The 21,774-nt window shown below is 46.9% G+C and overlaps 12 non-coding genes across 12 annotated transcripts; all 12 read left to right on the plus strand.

Annotated features, from left to right (window-relative positions):
* The first annotated feature begins 1,031 nt into the window (after positions 1-1,031).
* On the plus strand, positions 1,032-1,222 carry LOC142283924 (U2 spliceosomal RNA). The gene has a single exon (XR_012745497.1). It is a non-coding gene; the product is annotated as a U2 spliceosomal RNA (small nuclear RNA).
* Positions 1,223-2,609: 1,387 nt separating this feature from the next.
* Positions 2,610-2,800, plus strand: LOC142283925 (U2 spliceosomal RNA). Its single transcript, XR_012745498.1, has one exon. It is a non-coding gene; the product is annotated as a U2 spliceosomal RNA (small nuclear RNA).
* A 1,387-nt stretch (positions 2,801-4,187) lies between these two features.
* LOC142283926 (U2 spliceosomal RNA) lies at positions 4,188-4,378 on the plus strand. The gene has a single exon (XR_012745499.1). It is a non-coding gene; the product is annotated as a U2 spliceosomal RNA (small nuclear RNA).
* Positions 4,379-5,765: 1,387 nt separating this feature from the next.
* LOC142283927 (U2 spliceosomal RNA) lies at positions 5,766-5,956 on the plus strand. The gene has a single exon (XR_012745500.1). It is a non-coding gene; the product is annotated as a U2 spliceosomal RNA (small nuclear RNA).
* A 1,387-nt stretch (positions 5,957-7,343) lies between these two features.
* On the plus strand, positions 7,344-7,534 carry LOC142283953 (U2 spliceosomal RNA). Its single transcript, XR_012745525.1, has one exon. It is a non-coding gene; the product is annotated as a U2 spliceosomal RNA (small nuclear RNA).
* A 1,387-nt stretch (positions 7,535-8,921) lies between these two features.
* On the plus strand, positions 8,922-9,112 carry LOC142283929 (U2 spliceosomal RNA). The gene has a single exon (XR_012745502.1). It is a non-coding gene; the product is annotated as a U2 spliceosomal RNA (small nuclear RNA).
* Positions 9,113-10,499: 1,387 nt separating this feature from the next.
* Positions 10,500-10,690, plus strand: LOC142283930 (U2 spliceosomal RNA). Its single transcript, XR_012745503.1, has one exon. It is a non-coding gene; the product is annotated as a U2 spliceosomal RNA (small nuclear RNA).
* A 1,387-nt stretch (positions 10,691-12,077) lies between these two features.
* LOC142283931 (U2 spliceosomal RNA) lies at positions 12,078-12,268 on the plus strand. Its single transcript, XR_012745504.1, has one exon. It is a non-coding gene; the product is annotated as a U2 spliceosomal RNA (small nuclear RNA).
* Positions 12,269-14,457: 2,189 nt separating this feature from the next.
* On the plus strand, positions 14,458-14,650 carry LOC142283960 (U2 spliceosomal RNA). Its single transcript, XR_012745532.1, has one exon. It is a non-coding gene; the product is annotated as a U2 spliceosomal RNA (small nuclear RNA).
* Positions 14,651-16,037: 1,387 nt separating this feature from the next.
* On the plus strand, positions 16,038-16,228 carry LOC142283932 (U2 spliceosomal RNA). The gene has a single exon (XR_012745505.1). It is a non-coding gene; the product is annotated as a U2 spliceosomal RNA (small nuclear RNA).
* A 2,147-nt stretch (positions 16,229-18,375) lies between these two features.
* Positions 18,376-18,568, plus strand: LOC142283961 (U2 spliceosomal RNA). The gene has a single exon (XR_012745533.1). It is a non-coding gene; the product is annotated as a U2 spliceosomal RNA (small nuclear RNA).
* Positions 18,569-19,955: 1,387 nt separating this feature from the next.
* Positions 19,956-20,146, plus strand: LOC142283954 (U2 spliceosomal RNA). The gene has a single exon (XR_012745526.1). It is a non-coding gene; the product is annotated as a U2 spliceosomal RNA (small nuclear RNA).
* The last annotated feature ends 1,628 nt before the right edge of the window (positions 20,147-21,774 follow it).

Raw genomic sequence — 21,774 nt, forward strand, 5'->3', positions numbered from 1 at the left:
TCCGCTTCCACTCCAAAGAAAGTTACCTGTTTATTCCTATCATGCATTGGTTTTTGGGGTTTTCTTTGAGTAATGATGATCTCTTTAGTAGTCTGTTGGCGCCCTCTCCTGGAGGAATAGTTTGCTTGCTCTTGGACATTCTAAAAGAGAGGTCATGATAGACATTGAGCTTCTGAGCTCAATTGGGGACAGTCATGGGTGATGAATGTTTGCAACCTACTGCGAAGCCTCATACCGCAATATAAGGAACGTCAAATACTAAGAAAGGGCGGCCTATGAAAGAATTACTACTTTCAATAAGTACACTTAAACGGCTAATTGGGAATAGAAAAACTGTAAAAAGCCCTCTGAGAAAGCCCCCCTCTAACCTTTGATAGTAAGCTTTTCTGTAGTCTGCCTGTTGATGTATTTTCCGTTTGAACTGTGCACAACATGAAGAGACGGAACACTGGCGGCTTGTCACAATGCCCCCCGATGACATCACAATAGCGCTGCTGCCTAGAAAACAAGCTGCGCAGAAGAAGTTGTTCTTTGGGTGGGAGGGTGGGCTAGTGGAAGGAGGGGGCAATCTCTTTTTTTCCCGGGTGGTAGGGGGATGACAGGAGAAGGGAAGCGGGTGGTGAGAAAGGTACAGAGGGCAGGGTTTGGGGGCTGGGAAGGAAAGGGAAAAGATTAGGGTTTGGGGATGATGAAAGGGCTTTCTACGGGTAAGGATGGCAAAGGGTGGCAGTGACGGAAAGTCAGGCAACCTGTCCTGTCCGTCTTTTTGTATCGTGAATTGGAAAGACTGCAAGGGGGAGGGGAGTTGCTTGCGCCCTAAAGGAGGAGTTATTCAGATTCATTGCAGTGGGCGGCGGCTGCAAAACGCACCATTCTTCTTGTTTTTGCTCTGCAAAGCAGCCTTTTCAAGGGTTGGCTTGGGTGACAAAATGTCTTGTGTAGGCGTGGGTTTGTCTCCCTCTCGCTCTCTCTCCCTAAGATGTGTCCGGCATAGGCCAGGGTGCCACTCGAGGCCCAAACCAATTCTGGTTATCGCTTCTCGGCCTTTTGGCTAAGATCAAGTGTAGTATCTGTTCTTATCAGTTTAATATCTGATACGTCCCCTATCTGGGGACCATATATTAAATGGATTTTTAGAACAGGGAGATGGAAAAAGAGCTTGCTCTGTCCACTCCACGCATTGACCTGGTATTGCAGTACCTCCAGGAACGGTGCACCCCTTCTTAACCCAGTTTCCAAAAGCAGAACTCAATTCACCTGATTCATATTAGCCCGATTTAATGAATTGGAAGAAAGCATACGTCTTCATATGCACCTCAATTTGGCCCATTCACTTTTCACACTTCCTCCTTTTGTTTTTTATCTTTCACACTTTTGACTTTCTTTATTCATCCAAATAGCAAACTCATCACCACTCAACCTGACCAACTCGGCTATGTCCCCGTGCTGCAGTTCTCTGTCTTATCTAGATCATTTGCAATTGAATGGAATAGATCCCTTTTGGACAAAGTGGATTCACCTGCTGCTGCAGTGACCACAGGTGTGATAAGATCTAGAATTGGCATCTGGTGCGATCTCTCCGCTTCCACTCCAAAGAAAGTTACCTGTTTATTCCTATCATGCATTGGTTTTTGGGGTTTTCTTTGAGTAATGATGATCTCTTTAGTAGTCTGTTGGCGCCCTCTCCTGGAGGAATAGTTTGCTTGCTCTTGGACATTCTAAAAGAGAGGTCATGATAGACATTGAGCTTCTGAGCTCAATTGGGGACAGTCATGGGTGATGAATGTTTGCAACCTACTGCGAAGCCTCATACCGCAATATAAGGAACGTCAAATACTAAGAAAGGGCGGCCTATGAAAGAATTACTACTTTCAATAAGTACACTTAAACGGCTAATTGGGAATAGAAAAACTGTAAAAAGCCCTCTGAGAAAGCCCCCCTCTAACCTTTGATAGTAAGCTTTTCTGTAGTCTGCCTGTTGATGTATTTTCCGTTTGAACTGTGCACAACATGAAGAGACGGAACACTGGCGGCTTGTCACAATGCCCCCCGATGACATCACAATAGCGCTGCTGCCTAGAAAACAAGCTGCGCAGAAGAAGTTGTTCTTTGGGTGGGAGGGTGGGCTAGTGGAAGGAGGGGGCAATCTCTTTTTTTCCCGGGTGGTAGGGGGATGACAGGAGAAGGGAAGCGGGTGGTGAGAAAGGTACAGAGGGCAGGGTTTGGGGGCTGGGAAGGAAAGGGAAAAGATTAGGGTTTGGGGATGATGAAAGGGCTTTCTACGGGTAAGGATGGCAAAGGGTGGCAGTGACGGAAAGTCAGGCAACCTGTCCTGTCCGTCTTTTTGTATCGTGAATTGGAAAGACTGCAAGGGGGAGGGGAGTTGCTTGCGCCCTAAAGGAGGAGTTATTCAGATTCATTGCAGTGGGCGGCGGCTGCAAAACGCACCATTCTTCTTGTTTTTGCTCTGCAAAGCAGCCTTTTCAAGGGTTGGCTTGGGTGACAAAATGTCTTGTGTAGGCGTGGGTTTGTCTCCCTCTCGCTCTCTCTCCCTAAGATGTGTCCGGCATAGGCCAGGGTGCCACTCGAGGCCCAAACCAATTCTGGTTATCGCTTCTCGGCCTTTTGGCTAAGATCAAGTGTAGTATCTGTTCTTATCAGTTTAATATCTGATACGTCCCCTATCTGGGGACCATATATTAAATGGATTTTTAGAACAGGGAGATGGAAAAAGAGCTTGCTCTGTCCACTCCACGCATTGACCTGGTATTGCAGTACCTCCAGGAACGGTGCACCCCTTCTTAACCCAGTTTCCAAAAGCAGAACTCAATTCACCTGATTCATATTAGCCCGATTTAATGAATTGGAAGAAAGCATACGTCTTCATATGCACCTCAATTTGGCCCATTCACTTTTCACACTTCCTCCTTTTGTTTTTTATCTTTCACACTTTTGACTTTCTTTATTCATCCAAATAGCAAACTCATCACCACTCAACCTGACCAACTCGGCTATGTCCCCGTGCTGCAGTTCTCTGTCTTATCTAGATCATTTGCAATTGAATGGAATAGATCCCTTTTGGACAAAGTGGATTCACCTGCTGCTGCAGTGACCACAGGTGTGATAAGATCTAGAATTGGCATCTGGTGCGATCTCTCCGCTTCCACTCCAAAGAAAGTTACCTGTTTATTCCTATCATGCATTGGTTTTTGGGGTTTTCTTTGAGTAATGATGATCTCTTTAGTAGTCTGTTGGCGCCCTCTCCTGGAGGAATAGTTTGCTTGCTCTTGGACATTCTAAAAGAGAGGTCATGATAGACATTGAGCTTCTGAGCTCAATTGGGGACAGTCATGGGTGATGAATGTTTGCAACCTACTGCGAAGCCTCATACCGCAATATAAGGAACGTCAAATACTAAGAAAGGGCGGCCTATGAAAGAATTACTACTTTCAATAAGTACACTTAAACGGCTAATTGGGAATAGAAAAACTGTAAAAAGCCCTCTGAGAAAGCCCCCCTCTAACCTTTGATAGTAAGCTTTTCTGTAGTCTGCCTGTTGATGTATTTTCCGTTTGAACTGTGCACAACATGAAGAGACGGAACACTGGCGGCTTGTCACAATGCCCCCCGATGACATCACAATAGCGCTGCTGCCTAGAAAACAAGCTGCGCAGAAGAAGTTGTTCTTTGGGTGGGAGGGTGGGCTAGTGGAAGGAGGGGGCAATCTCTTTTTTTCCCGGGTGGTAGGGGGATGACAGGAGAAGGGAAGCGGGTGGTGAGAAAGGTACAGAGGGCAGGGTTTGGGGGCTGGGAAGGAAAGGGAAAAGATTAGGGTTTGGGGATGATGAAAGGGCTTTCTACGGGTAAGGATGGCAAAGGGTGGCAGTGACGGAAAGTCAGGCAACCTGTCCTGTCCGTCTTTTTGTATCGTGAATTGGAAAGACTGCAAGGGGGAGGGGAGTTGCTTGCGCCCTAAAGGAGGAGTTATTCAGATTCATTGCAGTGGGCGGCGGCTGCAAAACGCACCATTCTTCTTGTTTTTGCTCTGCAAAGCAGCCTTTTCAAGGGTTGGCTTGGGTGACAAAATGTCTTGTGTAGGCGTGGGTTTGTCTCCCTCTCGCTCTCTCTCCCTAAGATGTGTCCGGCATAGGCCAGGGTGCCACTCGAGGCCCAAACCAATTCTGGTTATCGCTTCTCGGCCTTTTGGCTAAGATCAAGTGTAGTATCTGTTCTTATCAGTTTAATATCTGATACGTCCCCTATCTGGGGACCATATATTAAATGGATTTTTAGAACAGGGAGATGGAAAAAGAGCTTGCTCTGTCCACTCCACGCATTGACCTGGTATTGCAGTACCTCCAGGAACGGTGCACCCCTTCTTAACCCAGTTTCCAAAAGCAGAACTCAATTCACCTGATTCATATTAGCCCGATTTAATGAATTGGAAGAAAGCATACGTCTTCATATGCACCTCAATTTGGCCCATTCACTTTTCACACTTCCTCCTTTTGTTTTTTATCTTTCACACTTTTGACTTTCTTTATTCATCCAAATAGCAAACTCATCACCACTCAACCTGACCAACTCGGCTATGTCCCCGTGCTGCAGTTCTCTGTCTTATCTAGATCATTTGCAATTGAATGGAATAGATCCCTTTTGGACAAAGTGGATTCACCTGCTGCTGCAGTGACCACAGGTGTGATAAGATCTAGAATTGGCATCTGGTGCGATCTCTCCGCTTCCACTCCAAAGAAAGTTACCTGTTTATTCCTATCATGCATTGGTTTTTGGGGTTTTCTTTGAGTAATGATGATCTCTTTAGTAGTCTGTTGGCGCCCTCTCCTGGAGGAATAGTTTGCTTGCTCTTGGACATTCTAAAAGAGAGGTCATGATAGACATTGAGCTTCTGAGCTCAATTGGGGACAGTCATGGGTGATGAATGTTTGCAACCTACTGCGAAGCCTCATACCGCAATATAAGGAACGTCAAATACTAAGAAAGGGCGGCCTATGAAAGAATTACTACTTTCAATAAGTACACTTAAACGGCTAATTGGGAATAGAAAAACTGTAAAAAGCCCTCTGAGAAAGCCCCCCTCTAACCTTTGATAGTAAGCTTTTCTGTAGTCTGCCTGTTGATGTATTTTCCGTTTGAACTGTGCACAACATGAAGAGACGGAACACTGGCGGCTTGTCACAATGCCCCCCGATGACATCACAATAGCGCTGCTGCCTAGAAAACAAGCTGCGCAGAAGAAGTTGTTCTTTGGGTAGGAGGGTGGGCTAGTGGAAGGAGGGGGCAATCTCTTTTTTTCCCGGGTGGTAGGGGGATGACAGGAGAAGGGAAGCGGGTGGTGAGAAAGGTACAGAGGGCAGGGTTTGGGGGCTGGGAAGGAAAGGGAAAAGATTAGGGTTTGGGGATGATGAAAGGGCTTTCTACGGGTAAGGATGGCAAAGGGTGGCAGTGACGGAAAGTCAGGCAACCTGTCCTGTCCGTCTTTTTGTATCGTGAATTGGAAAGACTGCAAGGGGGAGGGGAGTTGCTTGCGCCCTAAAGGAGGAGTTATTCAGATTCATTGCAGTGGGCGGCGGCTGCAAAACGCACCATTCTTCTTGTTTTTGCTCTGCAAAGCAGCCTTTTCAAGGGTTGGCTTGGGTGACAAAATGTCTTGTGTAGGCGTGGGTTTGTCTCCCTCTCGCTCTCTCTCCCTAAGATGTGTCCGGCATAGGCCAGGGTGCCACTCGAGGCCCAAACCAATTCTGGTTATCGCTTCTCGGCCTTTTGGCTAAGATCAAGTGTAGTATCTGTTCTTATCAGTTTAATATCTGATACGTCCCCTATCTGGGGACCATATATTAAATGGATTTTTAGAACAGGGAGATGGAAAAAGAGCTTGCTCTGTCCACTCCACGCATTGACCTGGTATTGCAGTACCTCCAGGAACGGTGCACCCCTTCTTAACCCAGTTTCCAAAAGCAGAACTCAATTCACCTGATTCATATTAGCCCGATTTAATGAATTGGAAGAAAGCATACGTCTTCATATGCACCTCAATTTGGCCCATTCACTTTTCACACTTCCTCCTTTTGTTTTTTATCTTTCACACTTTTGACTTTCTTTATTCATCCAAATAGCAAACTCATCACCACTCAACCTGACCAACTCGGCTATGTCCCCGTGCTGCAGTTCTCTGTCTTATCTAGATCATTTGCAATTGAATGGAATAGATCCCTTTTGGACAAAGTGGATTCACCTGCTGCTGCAGTGAGCACAGGTGTGATAAGATCTAGAATTGGCATCTGGTGCGATCTCTCCGCTTCCACTCCAAAGAAAGTTACCTGTTTATTCCTATCATGCATTGGTTTTTGGGGTTTTCTTTGAGTAATGATGATCTCTTTAGTAGTCTGTTGGCGCCCTCTCCTGGAGGAATAGTTTGCTTGCTCTTGGACATTCTAAAAGAGAGGTCATGATAGACATTGAGCTTCTGAGCTCAATTGGGGACAGTCATGGGTGATGAATGTTTGCAACCTACTGCGAAGCCTCATACCGCAATATAAGGAACGTCAAATACTAAGAAAGGGCGGCCTATGAAAGAATTACTACTTTCAATAAGTACACTTAAACGGCTAATTGGGAATAGAAAAACTGTAAAAAGCCCTCTGAGAAAGCCCCCCTCTAACCTTTGATAGTAAACTTTTCTGTAGTCTGCCTGTTGATGTATTTTCCGTTTGAACTGTGCACAACATGAAGAGACGGAACACTGGCGGCTTGTCACAATGCCCCCCGATGACATCACAATAGCGCTGCTGCCTAGAAAACAAGCTGCGCAGAAGAAGTTGTTCTTTGGGTGGGAGGGTGGGCTAGTGGAAGGAGGGGGCAATCTCTTTTTTTCCCGGGTGGTAGGGGGATGACAGGAGAAGGGAAGCGGGTGGTGAGAAAGGTACAGAGGGCAGGGTTTGGGGGCTGGGAAGGAAAGGGAAAAGATTAGGGTTTGGGGATGATGAAAGGGCTTTCTACGGGTAAGGATGGCAAAGGGTGGCAGTGACGGAAAGTCAGGCAACCTGTCCTGTCCGTCTTTTTGTATCGTGAATTGGAAAGACTGCAAGGGGGAGGGGAGTTGCTTGCGCCCTAAAGGAGGAGTTATTCAGATTCATTGCAGTGGGCGGCGGCTGCAAAACGCACCATTCTTCTTGTTTTTGCTCTGCAAAGCAGCCTTTTCAAGGGTTGGCTTGGGTGACAAAATGTCTTGTGTAGGCGTGGGTTTGTCTCCCTCTCGCTCTCTCTCCCTAAGATGTGTCCGGCATAGGCCAGGGTGCCACTCGAGGCCCAAACCAATTCTGGTTATCGCTTCTCGGCCTTTTGGCTAAGATCAAGTGTAGTATCTGTTCTTATCAGTTTAATATCTGATACGTCCCCTATCTGGGGACCATATATTAAATGGATTTTTAGCACAGGGAGATGGAAAAAGAGCTTGCTCTGTCCACTCCACGCATTGACCTGGTATTGCAGTACCTCCAGGAACGGTGCACCCCTTCTTAACCCAGTTTCCAAAAGCAGAACTCAATTCACCTGATTCATATTAGCCCGATTTAATGAATTGGAAGAAAGCATACGTCTTCATATGCACCTCAATTTGGCCCATTCACTTTTCACACTTCCTCCTTTTGTTTTTTATCTTTCACACTTTTGACTTTCTTTATTCATCCAAATAGCAAACTCATCACCACTCAACCTGACCAACTCGGCTATGTCCCCGTGCTGCAGTTCTCTGTCTTATCTAGATCATTTGCAATTGAATGGAATAGATCCCTTTTGGACAAAGTGGATTCACCTGCTGCTGCAGTGACCACAGGTGTGATAAGATCTAGAATTGGCATCTGGTGCGATCTCTCCGCTTCCACTCCAAAGAAAGTTACCTGTTTATTCCTATCATGCATTGGTTTTTGGGGTTTTCTTTGAGTAATGATGATCTCTTTAGTAGTCTGTTGGCGCCCTCTCCTGGAGGAATAGTTTGCTTGCTCTTGGACATTCTAAAAGAGAGGTCATGATAGACATTGAGCTTCTGAGCTCAATTGGGGACAGTCATGGGTGATGAATGTTTGCAACCTACTGCGAAGCCTCATACCGCAATATAAGGAACGTCAAATACTAAGAAAGGGCGGCCTATGAAAGAATTACTACTTTCAATAAGTACACTTAAACGGCTAATTGGGAATAGAAAAACTGTAAAAAGCCCTCTGAGAAAGCCCCCCTCTAACCTTTGATAGTAAGCTTTTCTGTAGTCTGCCTGTTGATGTATTTTCCGTTTGAACTGTGCACAACATGAAGAGACGGAACACTGGCGGCTTGTCACAATGCCCCCCGATGACATCACAATAGCGCTGCTGCCTAGAAAACAAGCTGCGCAGAAGAAGTTGTTCTTTGGGTGGGAGGGTGGGCTAGTGGAAGGAGGGGGCAATCTCTTTTTTTCCCGGGTGGTAGGGGGATGACAGGAGAAGGGAAGCGGGTGGTGAGAAAGGTACAGAGGGCAGGGTTTGGGGGCTGGGAAGGAAAGGGAAAAGATTAGGGTTTGGGGATGATGAAAGGGCTTTCTACGGGTAAGGATGGCAAAGGGTGGCAGTGACGGAAAGTCAGGCAACCTGTCCTGTCCGTCTTTTTGTATCGTGAATTGGAAAGACTGCAAGGGGGAGGGGAGTTGCTTGCGCCCTAAAGGAGGAGTTATTCAGATTCATTGCAGTGGGCGGCGGCTGCAAAACGCACCATTCTTCTTGTTTTTGCTCTGCAAAGCAGCCTTTTCAAGGGTTGGCTTGGGTGACAAAATGTCTTGTGTAGGCGTGGGTTTGTCTCCCTCTCGCTCTCTCTCCCTAAGATGTGTCCGGCATAGGCCAGGGTGCCACTCGAGGCCCAAACCAATTCTGGTTATCGCTTCTCGGCCTTTTGGCTAAGATCAAGTGTAGTATCTGTTCTTATCAGTTTAATATCTGATACGTCCCCTATCTGGGGACCATATATTAAATGGATTTTTAGAACAGGGAGATGGAAAAAGAGCTTGCTCTGTCCACTCCACGCATTGACCTGGTATTGCAGTACCTCCAGGAACGGTGCACCCCTTCTTAACCCAGTTTCCAAAAGCAGAACTCAATTCACCTGATTCATATTAGCCCGATTTAATGAATTGGAAGAAAGCATACGTCTTCATATGCACCTCAATTTGGCCCATTCACTTTTCACACTTCCTCCTTTTGTTTTTTATCTTTCACACTTTTGACTTTCTTTATTCATCCAAATAGCAAACTCATCACCACTCAACCTGACCAACTCGGCTATGTCCCCGTGCTGCAGTTCTCTGTCTTATCTAGATCATTTGCAATTGAATGGAATAGATCCCTTTTGGACAAAGTGGATTCACCTGCTGCTGCAGTGACCACAGGTGTGATAAGATCTAGAATTGGCATCTGGTGCGATCTCTCCGCTTCCACTCCAAAGAAAGTTACCTGTTTATTCCTATCATGCATTGGTTTTTGGGGTTTTCTTTGAGTAATGATGATCTCTTTAGTAGTCTGTTGGCGCCCTCTCCTGGAGGAATAGTTTGCTTGCTCTTGGACATTCTAAAAGAGAGGTCATGATAGACATTGAGCTTCTGAGCTCAATTGGGGACAGTCATGGGTGATGAATGTTTGCAACCTACTGCGAAGCCTCATACCGCAATATAAGGAACGTCAAATACTAAGAAAGGGCGGCCTATGAAAGAATTACTACTTTCAATAAGTACACTTAAACGGCTAATTGGGAATAGAAAAACTGTAAAAAGCCCTCTGAGAAAGCCCCCCTCTAACCTTTGATAGTAAGCTTTTCTGTAGTCTGCCTGTTGATGTATTTTCCGTTTGAACTGTGCACAACATGAAGAGACGGAACACTGGCGGCTTGTCACAATGCCCCCCGATGACATCACAATAGCGCTGCTGCCTAGAAAACAAGCTGCGCAGAAGAAGTTGTTCTTTGGGTGGGAGGGTGGGCTAGTGGAAGGAGGGGGCAATCTCTTTTTTTCCCGGGTGGTAGGGGGATGACAGGAGAAGGGAAGCGGGTGGTGAGAAAGGTACAGAGGGCAGGGTTTGGGGGCTGGGAAGGAAAGGGAAAAGATTAGGGTTTGGGGATGATGAAAGGGCTTTCTACGGGTAAGGATGGCAAAGGGTGGCAGTGACGGAAAGTCAGGCAACCTGTCCTGTCCGTCTTTTTGTATCGTGAATTGGAAAGACTGCAAGGGGGAGGGGAGTTGCTTGCGCCCTAAAGGAGGAGTTATTCAGATTCATTGCAGTGGGCGGCGGCTGCAAAACGCACCATTCTTCTTGTTTTTGCTCTGCAAAGCAGCCTTTTCAAGGGTTGGCTTGGGTGACAAAATGTCTTGTGTAGGCGTGGGTTTGTCTCCCTCTCGCTCTCTCTCCCTAAGATGTGTCCGGCATAGGCCAGGGTGCCACTCGAGGCCCAAACCAATTCTGGTTATCGCTTCTCGGCCTTTTGGCTAAGATCAAGTGTAGTATCTGTTCTTATCAGTTTAATATCTGATACGTCCCCTATCTGGGGACCATATATTAAATGGATTTTTAGAACAGGGAGATGGAAAAAGAGCTTGCTCTGTCCACTCCACGCATTGACCTGGTATTGCAGTACCTCCAGGAACGGTGCACCCCTTCTTAACCCAGTTTCCAAAAGCAGAACTCAATTCACCTGATTCATATTAGCCCGATTTAATGAATTGGAAGAAAGCATACGTCTTCATATGCACCTCAATTTGGCCCATTCACTTTTCACACTTCCTCCTTTTGTTTTTTATCTTTCACACTTTTGACTTTCTTTATTCATCCAAATAGCAAACTCATCACCACTCAACCTGACCAACTCGGCTATGTCCCCGTGCTGCAGTTCTCTGTCTTATCTAGATCATTTGCAATTGAATGGAATAGATCCCTTTTGGACAAAGTGGATTCACCTGCTGCTGCAGTGACCACAGGTGTGATAAGATCTAGAATTGGCATCTGGTGCGATCTCTCCGCTTCCACTCCAAAGAAAGTTACCTGTTTATTCCTATCATGCATTGGTTTTTGGGGTTTTCTTTGAGTAATGATGATCTCTTTAGTAGTCTGTTGGCGCCCTCTCCTGGAGGAATAGTTTGCTTGCTCTTGGACATTCTAAAAGAGAGGTCATGATAGACATTGAGCTTCTGAGCTCAATTGGGGACAGTCATGGGTGATGAATGTTTGCAACCTACTGCGAAGCCTCATACCGCAATATAAGGAACGTCAAATACTAAGAAAGGGCGGCCTATGAAAGAATTACTACTTTCAATAAGTACACTTAAACGGCTAATTGGGAATAGAAAAACTGTAAAAAGCCCTCTGAGAAAGCCCCCCTCTAACCTTTGATAGTAAGCTTTTCTGTAGTCTGCCTGTTGATGTATTTTCCGTTTGAACTGTGCACAACATGAAGAGACGGAACACTGGCGGCTTGTCACAATGCCCCCCGATGACATCACAATAGCGCTGCTGCCTAGAAAACAAGCTGCGCAGAAGAAGTTGTTCTTTGGGTGGGAGGGTGGGCTAGTGGAAGGAGGGGGCAATCTCTTTTTTTCCCGGGTGGTAGGGGGATGACAGGAGAAGGGAAGCGGGTGGTGAGAAAGGTACAGAGGGCAGGGTTTGGGGGCTGGGAAGGAAAGGGAAAAGATTAGGGTTTGGGGATGATGAAAGGGCTTTCTACGGGTAAGGATGGCAAAGGGTGGCAGTGACGGAAAGTCAGGCAACCTGTCCTGTCCGTCTTTTTGTATCGTGAATTGGAAAGACTGCAAGGGGGAGGGGAGTTGCTTGCGCCCTAAAGGAGGAGTTATTCAGATTCATTGCAGTGGGCGGCGGCTGCAAAACGCACCATTCTTCTTGTTTTTGCTCTGCAAAGCAGCCTTTTCAAGGGTTGGCTTGGGTGACAAAATGTCTTGTGTAGGCGTGGGTTTGTCTCCCTCTCGCTCTCTCTCCCTAAGATGTGTCCGGCATAGGCCAGGGTGCCACTCGAGGCCCAAACCAATTCTGGTTATCGCTTCTCGGCCTTTTGGCTAAGATCAAGTGTAGTATCTGTTCTTATCAGTTTAATATCTGATACGTCCCCTATCTGGGGACCATATATTAAATGGATTTTTAGAACAGGGAGATGGAAAAAGAGCTTGCTCTGTCCACTCCACGCATTGACCTGGTATTGCAGTACCTCCAGGAACGGTGCACCCCTTCTTAACCCAGTTTCCAAAAGCAGAACTCAATTCACCTGATTCATATTAGCCCGATTTAATGAATTGGAAGAAAGCATACGTCTTCATATGCACCTCAATTTGGCCCATTCACTTTTCACACTTCCTCCTTTTGTTTTTTATCTTTCACACTTTTGACTTTCTTTATTCATCCAAATAGCAAACTCATCACCACTCAACCTGACCAACTCGGCTATGTCCCCGTGCTGCAGTTCTCTGTCTTATCTAGATCATTTGCAATTGAATGGAATAGATCCCTTTTGGACAAAGTGGATTCACCTGCTGCTGCAGTGACCACAGGTGTGATAAGATCTAGAATTGGCATCTGGTGCGATCTCTCCGCTTCCACTCCAAAGAAAGTTACCTGTTTATTCCTATCATGCATTGGTTTTTGGGGTTTTCTTTGAGTAATGATGATCTCTTTAGTAGTCTGTTGGCGCCCTCTCCTGGAGGAATAGTTTGCTTGCTCTTGGACATTCTAAAAGAGAGGTCATGATAGACATTGAGCTTCTGAGCTCAATTGGGGACAGTCATGGGTGATGAATGTTTGCAACCTACTGCGAAGCCTCATACCGCAATATAAGGAACGTCAAATACTAAGAAAGGGCGGCCTATGAAAGAATTACTACTTTCAATAAGTACACTTAAACGGCTAATTGGGAATAGAAAAACTGTAAAAAGCCCTCTGAGAAAGCCCCCCTCTAACCTTTGATAGTAAGCTTTTCTGTAGTCTGCCTGTTGATGTATTTTCCGTTTGAACTGTGCACAACATGAAGAGACGGAACACTGGCGGCTTGTCACAATGCCCCCCGATGACATCACAATAGCGCTGCTGCCTAGAAAACAAGCTGCGCAGAAGAAGTTGTTCTTTGGGTGGGAGGGTGGGCTAGTGGAAGGAGGGGGCAATCTCTTTTTTTCCCGGGTGGTAGGGGGATGACAGGAGAAGGGAAGCGGGTGGTGAGAAAGGTACAGAGGGCAGGGTTTGGGGGCTGGGAAGGAAAGGGAAAAGATTAGGGTTTGGGGATGATGAAAGGGCTTTCTACGGGTAAGGATGGCAAAGGGTGGCAGTGACGGAAAGTCAGGCAACCTGTCCTGTCCGTCTTTTTGTATCGTGAATTGGAAAGACTGCAAGGGGGAGGGGAGTTGCTTGCGCCCTAAAGGAGGAGTTATTCAGATTCATTGCAGTGGGCGGCGGCTGCAAAACGCACCATTCTTCTTGTTTTTGCTCTGCAAAGCAGCCTTTTCAAGGGTTGGCTTGGGTGACAAAATGTCTTGTGTAGGCGTGGGTTTGTCTCCCTCTCGCTCTCTCTCCCTAAGATGTGTCCGGCATAGGCCAGGGTGCCACTCGAGGCCCAAACCAATTCTGGTTATCGCTTCTCGGCCTTTTGGCTAAGATCAAGTGTAGTGTTGTTCGAAGAGGTGGTTTAAGCTCCAGGCCACCTTAGTACAATGATACAATGCACACTGGAAGGTTGCGCTTGCTAGTACTCTGGGTGGATAGTATATTCATCTAGAGGAAAACATGGCCCTACCAGGATCGAGGCTATTAGACTGAGTAAGGGTGGGGGGCTATGGTACAACGTGCCCCAGGACTGACGACCCTGGAGTGAGTCTGAGCTTGCTGGCTTGGGACCCCGGCAAGCCTTGGGCTCTGTAGCACACCGTACCTTGCCTTTTCATACTTTTTGAGCAGATTACCCTATCCCGGCCTTCTGGCTAGGAAGGGAAATTTTTATAATCCCGGTCGGAGGTCTGGTCAGCTTTGGGCTGAGAAACTAACACCCGGTTGGAGGTCTGGGTCAGCTTCGGCTGAGAAACCAACACCCGGTTGGAGGTCTGGGTCAGCTTCGGCTGAGAAACCAACACCCGGTTGGAGGTCCGGTTAGCCTTGGGCTGAGAAACCAACACCGGTTGACGGTCCGGGCAGTTTCGGCTGCGAAACCAACAACTAGTAGCTCTCTACTCCACTTGGGTAAGATGCCTGGGTGGACGCTGGGAGCAACGACAAGGCTCAACCAGGCTTCGGCTTGGGAGAGCACCGAAGATCCCTGACCCTTGCTGTGGCCTTCTGGCTCGGAGGGACGGGGTTGATTTTTGGGGACCCTCTCCTCACGGTGGGGTCCACACGAATCCTAGCCTTTGCACTGTTTTTGGTGTGACTTCGGTCATGCATTTTTTGTGGTGCTTTGGAAAGCTTCATTAAATCAAAAATCTGTTCTTATCAGTTTAATATCTGATACGTCCCCTATCTGGGGACCATATATTAAATGGATTTTTAGAACAGGGAGATGGAAAAAGAGCTTGCTCTGTCCACTCCACGCATTGACCTGGTATTGCAGTACCTCCAGGAACGGTGCACCCCTTCTTAACCCAGTTTCCAAAAGCAGAACTCAATTCACCTGATTCATATTAGCCCGATTTAATGAATTGGAAGAAAGCATACGTCTTCATATGCACCTCAATTTGGCCCATTCACTTTTCACACTTCCTCCTTTTGTTTTTTATCTTTCACACTTTTGACTTTCTTTATTCATCCAAATAGCAAACTCATCACCACTCAACCTGACCAACTCGGCTATGTCCCCGTGCTGCAGTTCTCTGTCTTATCTAGATCATTTGCAATTGAATGGAATAGATCCCTTTTGGACAAAGTGGATTCACCTGCTGCTGCAGTGACCACAGGTGTGATAAGATCTAGAATTGGCATCTGGTGCGATCTCTCCGCTTCCACTCCAAAGAAAGTTACCTGTTTATTCCTATCATGCATTGGTTTTTGGGGTTTTCTTTGAGTAATGATGATCTCTTTAGTAGTCTGTTGGCGCCCTCTCCTGGAGGAATAGTTTGCTTGCTCTTGGACATTCTAAAAGAGAGGTCATGATAGACATTGAGCTTCTGAGCTCAATTGGGGACAGTCATGGGTGATGAATGTTTGCAACCTACTGCGAAGCCTCATACCGCAATATAAGGAACGTCAAATACTAAGAAAGGGCGGCCTATGAAAGAATTACTACTTTCAATAAGTACACTTAAACGGCTAATTGGGAATAGAAAAACTGTAAAAAGCCCTCTGAGAAAGCCCCCCTCTAACCTTTGATAGTAAGCTTTTCTGTAGTCTGCCTGTTGATGTATTTTCCGTTTGAACTGTGCACAACATGAAGAGACGGAACACTGGCGGCTTGTCACAATGCCCCCCGATGACATCACAATAGCGCTGCTGCCTAGAAAACAAGCTGCGCAGAAGAAGTTGTTCTTTGGGTGGGAGGGTGGGCTAGTGGAAGGAGGGGGCAATCTCTTTTTTTCCCGGGTGGTAGGGGGATGACAGGAGAAGGGAAGCGGGTGGTGAGAAAGGTACAGAAGGCAGGGTTTGGGGGCTGGGAAGGAAAGGGAAAAGATTAGGGTTTGGGGATGATGAAAGGGCTTTCTACGGGTAAGGATGGCAAAGGGTGGCAGTGACGGAAAGTCAGGCAACCTGTCCTGTCCGTCTTTTTGTATCGTGAATTGGAAAGACTGCAAGGGGGAGGGGAGTTGCTTGCGCCCTAAAGGAGGAGTTATTCAGATTCATTGCAGTGGGCGGCGGCTGCAAAACGCACCATTCTTCTTGTTTTTGCTCTGCAAAGCAGCCTTTTCAAGGGTTGGCTTGGGTGACAAAATGTCTTGTGTAGGCGTGGGTTTGTCTCCCTCTCGCTCTCTCTCCCTAAGATGTGTCCGGCATAGGCCAGGGTGCCACTCGAGGCCCAAACCAATTCTGGTTATCGCTTCTCGGCCTTTTGGCTAAGATCAAGTGTAGTATCTGTTCTTATCAGTTTAATATCTGATACGTCCCCTATCTGGGGACCATATATTAAATGGATTTTTAGAACAGGGAGATGGAAAAAGAGCTTGCTCTGTCCACTCCACGCATTGACCTGGTATTGCAGTACCTCCAGGAACGGTGCACCCCTTCTTAACCCAGTTTCCAAAAGCAGAACTCAATTCACCTGATTCATATTAGCCCGATTTAATGAATTGGAAGAAAGCATACGTCTTCATATGCACCTCAATTTGGCCCATTCACTTTTCACACTTCCTCCTTTTGTTTTTTATCTTTCACACTTTTGACTTTCTTTATTCATCCAAATAGCAAACTCATCACCACTCAACCTGACCAACTCGGCTATGTCCCCGTGCTGCAGTTCTCTGTCTTATCTAGATCATTTGCAATTGAATGGAATAGATCCCTTTTGGACAAAGTGGATTCACCTGCTGCTGCAGTGACCACAGGTGTGATAAGATCTAGAATTGGCATCTGGTGCGATCTCTCCGCTTCCACTCCAAAGAAAGTTACCTGTTTATTCCTATCATGCATTGGTTTTTGGGGTTTTCTTTGAGTAATGATGATCTCTTTAGTAGTCTGTTGGCGCCCTCTCCTGGAGGAATAGTTTGCTTGCTCTTGGACATTCTAAAAGAGAGGTCATGATAGACATTGAGCTTCTGAGCTCAATTGGGGACAGTCATGGGTGATGAATGTTTGCAACCTACTGCGAAGCCTCATACCGCAATATAAGGAACGTCAAATACTAAGAAAGGGCGGCCTATGAAAGAATTACTACTTTCAATAAGTACACTTAAACGGCTAATTGGGAATAGAAAAACTGTAAAAAGCCCTCTGAGAAAGCCCCCCTCTAACCTTTGATAGTAAGCTTTTCTGTAGTCTGCCTGTTGATGTATTTTCCGTTTGAACTGTGCACAACATGAAGAGACGGAACACTGGCGGCTTGTCACAATGCCCCCCGATGACATCACAATAGCGCTGCTGCCTAGAAAACAAGCTGCGCAGAAGAAGTTGTTCTTTGGGTGGGAGGGTGGGCTAGTGGAAGGAGGGGGCAATCTCTTTTTTTCCCGGGTGGTAGGGGGATGACAGGAGAAGGGAAGCGGGTGGTGAGAAAGGTACAGAGGGCAGGGTTTGGGGGCTGGGAAGGAAAGGGAAAAGATTAGGGTTTGGGGATGATGAAAGGGCTTTCTACGGGTAAGGATGGCAAAGGGTGGCAGTGACGGAAAGTCAGGCAACCTGTCCTGTCCGTCTTTTTGTATCGTGAATTGGAAAGACTGCAAGGGGGAGGGGAGTTGCTTGCGCCCTAAAGGAGGAGTTATTCAGATTCATTGCAGTGGGCGGCGGCTGCAAAACGCACCATTCTTCTTGTTTTTGCTCTGCAAAGCAGCCTTTTCAAGGGTTGGCTTGGGTGACAAAATGTCTTGTGTAGGCGTGGGTTTGTCTCCCTCTCGCTCTCTCTCCCTAAGATGTGTCCGGCATAGGCCAGGGTGCCACTCGAGGCCCAAACCAATTCTGGTTATCGCTTCTCGGCCTTTTGGCTAAGATCAAGTGTAGTGTTGTTCGAAGAGGTGGTTTAAGCTCCAGGCCACCTTAGTACAATGATACAATGCACACTGGAAGGTTGCGCTTGCTAGTACTCTGGGTGGATAGTATATTCATCTAGAGGAAAACATGGCCCTACCAGGATCGAGGCTATTAGACTGAGTAAGGGTGGGGGGCTATGGTACAACGTGCCCCAGGACTGACGACCCTGGAGTGAGTCTGAGCTTGCTGGCTTGGGACCCCGGCAAGCCTTGGGCTCTGTAGCACACCGTACCTTGCCTTTTCATACTTTTTGAGCATATTACCCTATCCCGGCCTTCTGGCTAGGAAGGGAAATTTTTATAATCCCGGTCAGAGGTCTGGTCAGCTTTGGGCTGAGAAACTAACACCCGGTTGGAGGTCCGGGTCAGCTTCGGCTGAGAAACCAACACCCGGTTGGAGGTCCGGTTAGCCTTGGGCTGAGAAACCAACACCGGTTGACGGTCCGGGCAGTTTCGGCTGCGAAACCAACAACTAGTAGCTCTCTACTCCACTTGGGTAAGATGCCTGGGTGGACGCTGGGAGCAACGACAAGGCTCAACCAGGCTTCGGCTTGGGGGAGCACCGAAGATCCCTGACCCTTGCTGTGGCCTTCTGGCTCGGAGGGACGGGGTTGATTTTTGGGGACCCTCTCCTCACGGTGGGGTCCACACGAATCCTAGCCTTTGCACTGTTTTTGGTGTGACTTCGGTCATGCATTTTTTGTGGTGCTTTGGAAAGCTTCATTAAATCAAAAATCTGTTCTTATCAGTTTAATATCTGATACGTCCCCTATCTGGGGACCATATATTAAATGGATTTTTAGAACAGGGAGATGGAAAAAGAGCTTGCTCTGTCCACTCCACGCATTGACCTGGTATTGCAGTACCTCCAGGAACGGTGCACCCCTTCTTAACCCAGTTTCCAAAAGCAGAACTCAATTCACCTGATTCATATTAGCCCGATTTAATGAATTGGAAGAAAGCATACGTCTTCATATGCACCTCAATTTGGCCCATTCACTTTTCACACTTCCTCCTTTTGTTTTTTATCTTTCACACTTTTGACTTTCTTTATTCATCCAAATAGCAAACTCATCACCACTCAACCTGACCAACTCGGCTATGTCCCCGTGCTGCAGTTCTCTGTCTTATCTAGATCATTTGCAATTGAATGGAATAGATCCCTTTTGGACAAAGTGGATTCACCTGCTGCTGCAGTGACCACAGGTGTGATAAGATCTAGAATTGGCATCTGGTGCGATCTCTCCGCTTCCACTCCAAAGAAAGTTACCTGTTTATTCCTATCATGCATTGGTTTTTGGGGTTTTCTTTGAGTAATTATGATCTCTTTAGTAGTCTGTTGGCGCCCTCTCCTGGAGGAATAGTTTGCTTGCTCTTGGACATTCTAAAAGAGAGGTCATGATAGACATTGAGCTTCTGAGCTCAATTGGGGACAGTCATGGGTGATGAATGTTTGCAACCTACTGCGAAGCCTCATACCGCAATATAAGGAACGTCAAATACTAAGAAAGGGCGGCCTATGAAAGAATTACTACTTTCAATAAGTACACTTAAACGGCTAATTGGGAATAGAAAAACTGTAAAAAGCCCTCTGAGAAAGCCCCCCTCTAACCTTTGATAGTAAGCTTTTCTGTAGTCTGCCTGTTGATGTATTTTCCGTTTGAACTGTGCACAACATGAAGAGACGGAACACTGGCGGCTTGTCACAATGCCCCCCGATGACATCACAATAGCGCTGCTGCCTAGAAAACAAGCTGCGCAGAAGAAGTTGTTCTTTGGGTGGGAGGGTGGGCTAGTGGAAGGAGGGGGCAATCTCTTTTTTTCCCGGGTGGTAGGGGGATGACAGGAGAAGGGAAGCGGGTGGTGAGAAAGGTACAGAGGGCAGGGTTTGGGGGCTGGGAAGGAAAGGGAAAAGATTAGGGTTTGGGGATGATGAAAGGGCTTTCTACGGGTAAGGATGGCAAAGGGTGGCAGTGACGGAAAGTCAGGCAACCTGTCCTGTCCGTCTTTTTGTATCGTGAATTGGAAAGACTGCAAGGGGGAGGGGAGTTGCTTGCGCCCTAAAGGAGGAGTTATTCAGATTCATTGCAGTGGGCGGCGGCTGCAAAACGCACCATTCTTCTTGTTTTTGCTCTGCAAAGCAGCCTTTTCAAGGGTTGGCTTGGGTGACAAAATGTCTTGTGTAGGCGTGGGTTTGTCTCCCTCTCGCTCTCTCTCCCTAAGATGTGTCCGGCATAGGCCAGGGTGCCACTCGAGGCCCAAACCAATTCTGGTTATCGCTTCTCGGCCTTTTGGCTAAGATCAAGTGTAGTATCTGTTCTTATCAGTTTAATATCTGATACGTCCCCTATCTGGGGACCATATATTAAATGGATTTTTAGCACAGGGAGATGGAAAAAGAGCTTGCTCTGTCCACTCCACGCATTGACCTGGTATTGCAGTACCTCCAGGAACGGTGCACCCCTTCTTAACCCAGTTTCCAAAAGCAGAACTCAATTCACCTGATTCATATTAGCCCGATTTAATGAATTGGAAGAAAGCATACGTCTTCATATGCACCTCAATTTGGCCCATTCACTTTTCACACTTCCTCCTTTTGTTTTTTATCTTTCACACTTTTGACTTTCTTTATTCATCCAAATAGCAAACTCATCACCACTCAACCTGACCAACTCGGCTATGTCCCCGTGCTGCAGTTCTCTGTCTTATCTAGATCATTTGCAATTGAATGGAATAGATCCCTTTTGGACAAAGTGGATTCACCTGCTGCTGCAGTGACCACAGGTGTGATAAGATCTAGAATTGGCATCTGGTGCGATCTCTCCGCTTCCACTCCAAAGAAAGTTACCTGTTTATTCCTATCATGCATTGGTTTTTGGGGTTTTCTTTGAGTAATGATGATCTCTTTAGTAGTCTGTTGGCGCCCTCTCCTGGAGGAATAGTTTGCTTGCTCTTGGACATTCTAAAAGAGAGGTCATGATAGACATTGAGCTTCTGAGCTCAATTGGGGACAGTCATGGGTGATGAATGTTTGCAACCTACTGCGAAGCCTCATACCGCAATATAAGGAACGTCAAATACTAAGAAAGGGCGGCCTATGAAAGAATTACTACTTTCAATAAGTACACTTAAACGGCTAATTGGGAATAGAAAAACTGTAAAAAGCCCTCTGAGAAAGCCCCCCTCTAACCTTTGATAGTAAGCTTTTCTGTAGTCTGCCTGTTGATGTATTTTCCGTTTGAACTGTGCACAACATGAAGAGACGGAACACTGGCGGCTTGTCACAATGCCCCCCGATGACATCACAATAGCGCTGCTGCCTAGAAAACAAGCTGCGCAGAAGAAGTTGTTCTTTGGGTGGGAGGGTGGGCTAGTGGAAGGAGGGGGCAATCTCTTTTTTTCCCGGGTGGTAGGGGGATGACAGGAGAAGGGAAGCGGGTGGTGAGAAAGGTACAGAGGGCAGGGTTTGGGGGCTGGGAAGGAAAGGGAAAAGATTAGGGTTTGGGGATGATGAAAGGGCTTTCTACGGGTAAGGATGGCAAAGGGTGGCAGTGACGGAAAGTCAGGCAACCTGTCCTGTCCGTCTTTTTGTATCGTGAATTGGAAAGACTGCAAGGGGGAGGGGAGTTGCTTGCGCCCTAAAGGAGGAGTTATTCAGATTCATTGCAGTGGGCGGCGGCTGCAAAACGCACCATTCTTCTTGTTTTTGCTCTGCAAAGCAGCCTTTTCAAGGGTTGGCTTGGGTGACAAAATGTCTTGTGTAGGCGTGGGTTTGTCTCCCTCTCGCTCTCTCTCCCTAAGATGTGTCCGGCATAGGCCAGGGTGCCACTCGAGGCCCAAACCAATTCTGGTTATCGCTTCTCGGCCTTTTGGCTAAGATCAAGTGTTTGGCTAAGATCAAGTGTAGTATCGTTCGAAAAGGTGGTTTAAGGCTCCGGCCACCTTAGTACAATGATGCAATGCACACTGGAAGGTTGCACTTGTTAGTACTTTGGGAGGATAGTATATCCATCTAGAGGAAACCATGGCCCTACCAGGATTGAGGCTATTAGACTGAGTAAGTGTGGGGGTTATGGTGCAATGTGCCCCAGGAA

The sequence above is a fragment of the Anomaloglossus baeobatrachus genome, unplaced genomic scaffold (genome assembly GCF_048569485.1).
Source record: "Anomaloglossus baeobatrachus isolate aAnoBae1 unplaced genomic scaffold, aAnoBae1.hap1 Scaffold_560, whole genome shotgun sequence".
NCBI lineage: Eukaryota > Metazoa > Chordata > Amphibia > Anura > Aromobatidae > Anomaloglossus > Anomaloglossus baeobatrachus.